This window comes from Mercurialis annua, linkage group LG8, assembly GCF_937616625.2.
Source record: "Mercurialis annua linkage group LG8, ddMerAnnu1.2, whole genome shotgun sequence".
NCBI classification, from domain to species: domain Eukaryota; kingdom Viridiplantae; phylum Streptophyta; class Magnoliopsida; order Malpighiales; family Euphorbiaceae; genus Mercurialis; species Mercurialis annua.
The window spans coordinates 23,071,864-23,080,668 of record NC_065577.1 but is presented as its reverse complement, the minus strand read 5'-3'; the positions used below and the strand labels follow the sequence as shown (position 1 = coordinate 23,080,668).

General features: G+C 36.2%; 1 long non-coding RNA gene across 1 annotated transcript; it reads left to right on the top strand.

Annotated features, from left to right (window-relative positions):
• The first annotated feature begins 519 nt into the window (after positions 1 to 519).
• On the top strand, positions 520 to 3,770 carry LOC126659848 (uncharacterized). Its single transcript, XR_007635113.2, has 3 exons — positions 520 to 1,200; positions 2,268 to 2,352; positions 3,547 to 3,770. It is a non-coding gene; the product is annotated as an uncharacterized LOC126659848 (long non-coding RNA).
• Positions 3,771 to 8,805: the final 5,035 nt, after the last annotated feature.

The window sequence follows — 8,805 nt, the reverse complement described above, 5'->3', positions numbered from 1 at the left end:
GTTTCGAAACAAATCCAAGCTTATCACCTTTTTAGCAAATTAAGCCAAACGTTTATAAACATTGCGAAACAAATCCAAACGTTTCCTTTTTTTAGAGATTTAAGCCACACGTTTACAAACGTTACCAAACAAATCCAATCGTTTCACCTTTTTAGCGATTTAAGCCAAACCATTACAAACATTACGAAACAAATAAAAACATTTCACTTTTTTGCGACTTATGCCAAAATTTTACAAAAGTTACGAAACAAATCCAAGCATTTCTGTAATAACCTAAATTTTTGAGGTATTACGTGAAGTGCCACGAGGAATAATTGTAAAGATTAAGAATGAGATTATCAGATTAGGATTGGATAATAAGGACTTAGACCGAAGCGGGTCTATTGGAATTATCGTAAAATAAGAATTTACCTGGAAAATTATTATGCGATAAATTGAATTTAATCGGGACTAAAAGGGAATAAAATAAAATGAGTTGGAAAGCCAGAGCTAATAATATTCACGACAAGGTCCGTGAAATATTAGTAATAAACGATCGTCATAGTTTCATAAGTATACGAAATCGTGTAGAAGATAGTTTGATGATTAGTTAAGAATAAGGGTTAAAGTGCAAATTAGCCACTTTAAGGACTAAAGTGAACTTTTAACCATAAACTTTCGGAGGAAGTTGTGTTTTAATCTATTTTCTCAAGATAAGAAAATAATATCGATAAAGTGGTTATCGATGGTCATTAAGATGAAATATTGGACGAAAAAGTACAAGTTAGCTCAAAATGGAAATTTGAGCGTTTTTAGCCAAAATTGCCAAGATAAATTATTGGAAAGTGATATTAAAAGATATGAGACTAATGTTATTTATTTGAGAAATAAATAATACGGAATATATCGAGAATCGAATGATTAAAAGATTAGTGGACTAAATTGTACGAAAGATAAGCTAGAAAGTGAAGAGAAAGGAGGTGACAACTTCAAGGACTTAAGTGGACTTTTTACCCACTTATTAGCATCTTTTATGAATGAATAATCATTCATTCAAACACAATTTTGCAGCCAAAGGAGAAGAATCCCGTAACTCTCCTCTTAAATTTCTCACAAATCTTCAAAACATCATATCTCATTCGTTTTAAGTCCGAATTGAGCGATTCTTGCGGCCACGGAACGAGGAAAGGATTCTCTACAGATCTATGGCTTCAATTTGAGGTAATAAACTCAAATTATAGTTAGGGTTTCAGGTTTAATATTTCGGTTTTTGTTAAAGTTTGATGATAATGGTTGTTTGATTATGAATGATGATTATGAGCTATGAATTAAGTGTTATAATGGATGAATTGAGGTTGAATTAGGGCTGATGTATTGTGGTGTATTGTGGCTGGAAATTATTGATTTTGAATGATAAATTGAAGAAGAAATTAGGCTTAGGAGTTTGGCAAAATCATGATGAATTGAAATTGATGATTATAGACATATGAATTGTGTTGTTGCTATTTAAATTTTTGGATTGAAAAATTTATGAAGGGTTTGGCCATGAAGCTAGGTCAAGGATGTGAGGATCATTTGATAGTTATAAGCTTGATTTTTGAATAGTAATGGCTGAATGGAAGTTGATTTTGATTGTTAAGGTTTGATTGAAAAATCGATATGTGTAGTTCGGCCTAGGTATGTAATTCGGGCCTAAGCGTTTTAATGATGCTTAGGTCTTGGAATGTGTATGATTATGATATGTATAGGGGCTGGATTGTGTTTTTGTTAGAATGTGGTATCGATAGGTTAGCTTCATTGCGTAAGAAACTACGATTTAGTCGATGTGAACAAATTGACGTTTTGCAGAAAATGCCTTGCAAAACAGAGATATTGCAAAGGCAATATCTCGGGCTGTATAAGTCCAAATCCAGTTCCGTTTGTTGGTACGGAAACTTTGAAATGTTAGCTACAATTGTATGGCTTTAAGGTTTCTCTAATTCTGCCTCTAAGATGATCAAATTGAGCAGAACACTTTATTGCTCAGAGCAGGTCTGCAGTTTTAGGACAGCCCTATGTAAAAACCTTATGGGCTAGATTCTGACACCTTCGGGTGCGAATTTCATTCCGAGACCTAAACAAAAGTTGTAGGCGACATTCCGAACTTTAAGAATGTCAATTTTTTTTTGGGGTCGGACTATTTTTAGATAAGAGTTTTGTTAGCCGAAGTAGACTAGAAAAATAGCTTTTTGATAAATTAGTTATACTTAGAAATTTTATTAATTCGTAGCGTTATCGAATTTGCGTAGACTCGAAGAAGCGACTATCGATAAGGCTCGAGGCAAACGGATCGAGATATCGTCCAGCTTATTTGAAGAATTTGGATAGCAAGTGGTGAGTACACTTTAAATTACTCGTTAATATTCATAAAACTACGTATTTTAATACGAAAAGCTATATGAATATTTATATATTTGAGATGTTTGCTTTTAAAATGTATACGTATGTATGCTTTGAAAATGATGTTTTATCGTAATGTGTTATTTGATAATAATATAAATCGAACCAAATACAAATAAGAAAAATATAGTACATGCCTATATGTACTATTATTCATATATTTATAAAGATACCTTGTACGTTCCTATATGTACTTTTAATTATAATGAATACCCATACGTGCGTGTGTTATAGATGTATGCTTGTTGATTGTAATGTGCATGTCATGGTCCATAAAGGATCAAGAAAATCCAACATAAATCATCGAAATGATAAATACATGAGATAAGAAAAGTGAACTCTGACATATTCAATAATAAGAACTGAGATACAAGGTGGAACTCGGTAGAATTATTCCGGGACCTGTATCTCATCCATTCTCGATGATAATCCTCGGAACTCATACGTAACAAAATGTAAGTGCGATACATCGAGAATCAATACGAAACAAAATCGAGACACAATGTGAACAAACACTCCTATTAAATGTCAATAGAAATTATATGAATCGACAGTTAAGTTCAAAAGACCTGCAGGGTGCAGAGTCCGAATGCAGACACGAAGGTAACTCGGTTGAACTATCTCGGGACCCGTGTCTAAGGAGTAACTCGATTGAATTATCTCGGGACTCATATCGATCGTTTGGGATTGAGAAATAGTACAAGTAACTCGGTTGAATTATCTCGGGACTGTACCATATGGTTATGGGTAACTCGGTTGAACTATCTTGGGACCCAACCATAAGGATCAAGTCACAAGAGGCTTGCCAATGATTTAGTTCGACTTAGAATCATAATAATATAAACTTAGATTTAAGATTCGGTCGAAAACTAATGCAACAAAACGAGAAAAAAAAATCAATATCATAATAAGAAATCAAGGACGACAAATACTTATAAACTATAAGTTTATGAAATAAACAAACAATTATGAAGGAAAGTAAAGAAGATACGCAATATGATGTCAAAAGATTATTTTTGATATATAGAACGGATTTTCAATGGATTTTAACCCTTTATGTGATATTGCGTGTAATTTGGTGAACTCACTCAGTTTTATACTGACCCCGTTGCTCCTCCCATTTTTCAGGGATAGCATGATATGATTTGAAGAGTCAATCTTCCGAAGTCCTGATTCTCGGAAGTGATTTGTACAAGAAGAAAAAGAATGTTTTCATTCTAGCAGTCCGCAGTAGTCTAGCATTTGTTAACTATACTATTGTATAACGCGTTTTAACTCTTATATTATTTGTAAATGGGGTCATATGTATTTTACTATATGAAATATGTTTTGATTTGCGAAAAATTTACACAGGTTTTTAGGCTTGCTACGGGATTTGGAGCTACCACTCCCATTCCCTAGCGCCGGTCGCGACTCATAAATTTGGATCGTGACAAAGGTGGTATCAGAGCAATGGTTTAGTGTTCCTAGGCCATTGTTCTTTTATTATTGGAGTATAGGAAAGAGTCAATCTATACCTAGGAACTACTGCGGATTATAGGGATTTCCAGTCATGTCTTTTGAACGTTATCATCTTTTTCGTCGATTTTTCAAAAGTTTTACAAAGACGTCCCCTCCTATTGGTTCTATTAGGAGTCGAGTTAGGAGTGTGCATGAGCACAAATTATGTTTTGTGTTTACTCGAGTAAGCAATACGCTTTCGAGTATCTATAGTCTTTGAAGAGTTGTATACTCTCGAGACTCATATTATATAAGAACGTCGTTATGGATTATAAACTGATTGGATTGGATTTTATACGATTGATGTGGTGTAACAAATAAGATATGTATGTTTGCAGCGCGATCACTCAGAAAAGTCCTATGCTCGCAGGTATGTAAGTGTCACGACCCATTTTCATGAATCGCGACCGGCGCTAGGGTATGGGTAATGTAGTACCGAAACCCGTAGCTAGCCTATCATTTAACACATAAATACATAAACCTGCAGAAAACCAATGCTCGGGGGCAACCGAGACTTCAGCCTAAATCTAGCAGATATAATATTCAACAGATAGTATAACATGCTTATCCAATTCCGAGTCTAAAAATAGGCATAACATAAATAATCCGAAATAACTACATAACATGCCAGAGCAATATAACTAGTCAGATCAATCCGACAAACAACTGTAATAATAATAAAGACGTCTAGTCAACTACTGCGGTCTAAGAATAAAATAGTTTGACAGTTTATCAAAATAAATGGAACCTCCGAGGAAAAGTAAATGCGGAGATCACCAGACTCTCTCAGATCATAACCCTGGGAAAAATTGGGAAAACAACGGGGTCAGATATACTGAGATGAGTTCATACCACTATTTACATTTATTAAGTGGAAAACCTTTAAAACGTTTAAAACATTTAATAACGATATTACGGATAATAGTTGGAACCCTAATCCACAATTCTAAATAATAATCATAATCCAATAGGTCTGGTCCCGAGAGCTGAGCTACACCGAGTTACCACTGACCACACTTATACCAGAGTCCCGAGAGCTGAGCTACACCGAGTTACTCTACCTGGTCCCGAGAGCTATGCTCACACCGAGTTACCACATTTCCATATATACCTTACCCAGATCAATACCGGTGCGCACGAAGTCCTAATGATGCCCATTAGGTAGCATGTTCCAACTAAGAGCCATAATATAAAAACAGTTCGAAATATACGTACAGTATATATATTTAATATTAAAATAACAATTTACTTAATAAAGCGGTAAATAGTAAATATAAACTCACTGCTTGCTAATCCACGTGAAATACCGGCAAGCAACTAACTCTGATTCGCCTCTGAAGCACGAACAGTAGACGAGTCTAGACAATAAAATAATTATTAAAATCAGACCCTAACTCTAGAGAGTACTAGACACCACATAAGACTAGCACAATTAACACGAAGTAAATAAACAATCCAAAGTAACACAAATATATCCAAAAGGTAATAAAGCCCAATTAATATAAGTCTATTGAGTTCTCGCTTAAAATCCAATTTATAAATATTATTTAATAACTTTAAATAATAAATAATTTACAAATAGTGGGTTTGCCGAGTTACCAATAACTACCAAGCTACCCTCACTTGTCGGATGACCCAAGTCTAATCCGACTCAAAACGTTTATCAAATATAAACCCGAGTTTATATTTATAAAACAATTTAACAAAATATTAATCCATTTTAAAAGCGGAACTCAATAACTTCAATTCTAAGTAACCCAAGTTACAAATCAAAAACTTAAACATTTTAAGTTAATAAAAGTTTAGGGACTAAATTGTACTTTAACCAATTAGGGGCTAAACTGTACTTTTGCCAAAAAGGTAATTAAAATCAATTTAATCACCTTTGTTTATAATTTAAACAAATAATAAGTCACCAACCACAAATCCACTTAATTAATAAAAGAAAACATATTCAAGGGCTAATTTGTAATTTAGCCAATTTTATGTCAATTTGATATTCTTAAATAATTAAAATTACCCGAGTAATTATATTAGCCAAATAATAAATAGCTATCGTTTTCAATTTAATAATTATAAATCAAATTTAATTTAAAGTTATTATCAAACAAAACTAAAATCTAACTTAAGGAATTTATTTGATTTAGGCAAAACAATTGAGTGATCAAAAGAGTCTTTTCACCATCTTCCTCCTTTCAAAACAAAGAAAACCCGCCAACCTTATTCTTCAACCATAACTCCATTAACAAGTTTCTGGACATGATTCTTAAGCCTCAATTCATTAAGATTCATGATTCAAAACAATCCTAATCTTAAATACTAAATCATGAACTACCCCATTCCTATTTAGCTAGAAATTAAAATTAAGAACCACGGCGGAAATTAATAGTGTGGGTTCAACAATTTGAAACGGCATCCAGCAAGTCGATATAACACATCACTAATCAATTTATTATGAAACACAACATTCTTAGAGCTCTAAACAACATGAAGACCAAGCCAACAAAAAGAATAAATCGGCAGAATCCTTTCAAAGCATGAACAGAAAACATAGCAACCAGAAACGATAAAACGGGATTGATTAGAACGAGATCGACGGCGTACCGTTCAGCGAAATTGAGGTAGGGAAACGTAGATACGTGAGTCTAGATCGTCTGGAATCAAACGGTTCTGATTTCGATTAAGAAACGAGCAAGAACGAATCAGAAAACCGAAGGACGTTTCAAGAGAAAACTGAAATCAAATGAATCAAAGATACTTACTGAACAGCGATCTTTGGTGGATGATTACGGCTTCGTTTCTCAGCGAAAGAACAAACGAAAAACGCCTAGGGCTACCTTGCAGCGTGATCTAGGTTTTCTGTTTAGAAGTCGCTTTTAAATAACGAGTGGAAGCGGGCCGTAAACGAGGTCGAAAAGGGCCAAACGAATGGGTCCAAGGGCTGATGTGATTCCCGAACGGGAATGGCCTTTCAGGCCATGATTCCCGTTCGGGAATGCCTGGTCTCGAACGAGACCAGGCCCAAAAAAAAAGAGATTCCCGTTCGGGAATTCCAATTCCCGAACGGGAATGAATGAATTCTATTTTTTTTTTGATTTAAATATATAATTGGTTAAACCAATAAATCACACCCAAACCAAACAACTCGAACCAAGCCACTAATATCGAGATTACTTCAAAACGACCGGGAAAAATGTCGGAATTTAAATGTAAAAAAAAATGTAAAATTTTACGGGATATTACATTATCCCCAACTAATTAAAAATTCGTCCTCGAATTTACCACGACAAGTAATATCACACCAGAACAACACGTAACACAGTAAAAATTATAAAAAGTCACAGAAATCAAGATATTGTACCTCACGGAAATAGAAAAGGATAGCGATTCCGCATATCCAACTCTGTCTCCCAAGTACACTCCTCTACAGAATGATTGCGCCAGAGAACTTTGACCATCGGAATCTCCTTGTTCCGCAATTTACGCACCTGCGTATAAACAATCTCAACTGGCTGTTCCTCATAGGACATCTCCTGGTTAATCTCAACACTCTGAGGCACAATCACGTGCGAAGGATCAGAAATGCACTTTCTCAACATAGAAACATGAAACACAGGATGTACTAATGACATGTCTGGCGGTAGAACCAGACGATAAGCCACAGCTCCAATCCTCTCCGAAATCTCATAAGGACCAATATACCTCGGTGCCAACTTTCCCTTGACGCCAAAACGAACCACGCCTTTCATAGGCGAAACCCGAAGAAATACGAAATCACCAACCTGGAACTCAATGTCTTTCCTCTTCGGATCAGCATAACTCTTATGCCGACTAAAAGCAGTCTCTAACCTCCGCTTAATCAACGGTACCTTCTCAGAGGTAATCTGAATAATCTCCGCTCCCGAGAGTTTACGCTCTCCGACCTCCTCCCAACAGATAGGAGATCTACACTTGCGCCCGTACAAAGCCTCATACGGCGCCATCTCGATACTCGCATGATAACTGTTGTTATAGGAAAACTCAATCAACGGCAAATGAGTATCCCAGCTACCCTGAAAATCGAGAACACACATCCTGAGCATATCCTCCAACGTCTGAATAGTCCTCTCAGACTGACCGTCAGTCTGAGGATGAAAAGCTGTACTGAAATCCAACCGAGAACCCAAGGATTCCTGTAACGCTTTCCAAAACCTCGAAGTAAACACAGAACCTCTGTCTGAAACAATGGAAACCGGTACACCATGCAAACTGACAATCCTGTCGATGTACAACTGAGCCAACCTCGAAGCAGTATACGAAACCTTTATCGGAAGGAAATGAGCTGACTTAGTCATACGGTCAACTATCACCAAGATGGAATCGTATCCCTGTCGAGTACGTGGTAACCCAACCACAAAATCCATAGCAATCCGCTCCCACTTCCACTCTGGAATAGGTAGTGGTTGCAGATAGCCAAAAGGTCTCTGATGTTCCAGCTTCACCTGCTGGCAAGTCAGACACTTAGAAACATACTCAGCGACATCCTTCTTCATCCCGCTCCACCAGTAGGTACCCTTAAGATCATGGTACATCTTAGTAGAACCCGGATGAACACTATAAGCAGACTTGTGCGCTTCTTCCAGAATCTGGTCCCTCAAACCATCTGAATCCGGAACACACAATCTCGAACCATGTCTCAGAACACCATCCACAAATGTAAATTCAGGATTTCCATCCTGCTGAACCTCCTCAATAATCCGTTTCAACTGTGAATCCTCAGCTTGTAAAGCTTTAATCCGATCAATCAAAACGGGTCGCACTTGCAACTGTGCTAACAAATAACCAGTCTGAGAAATCTGAAATCCATAGCCTGAAGCTATCAAACTGTGCCACTCTCTAACCATGGGT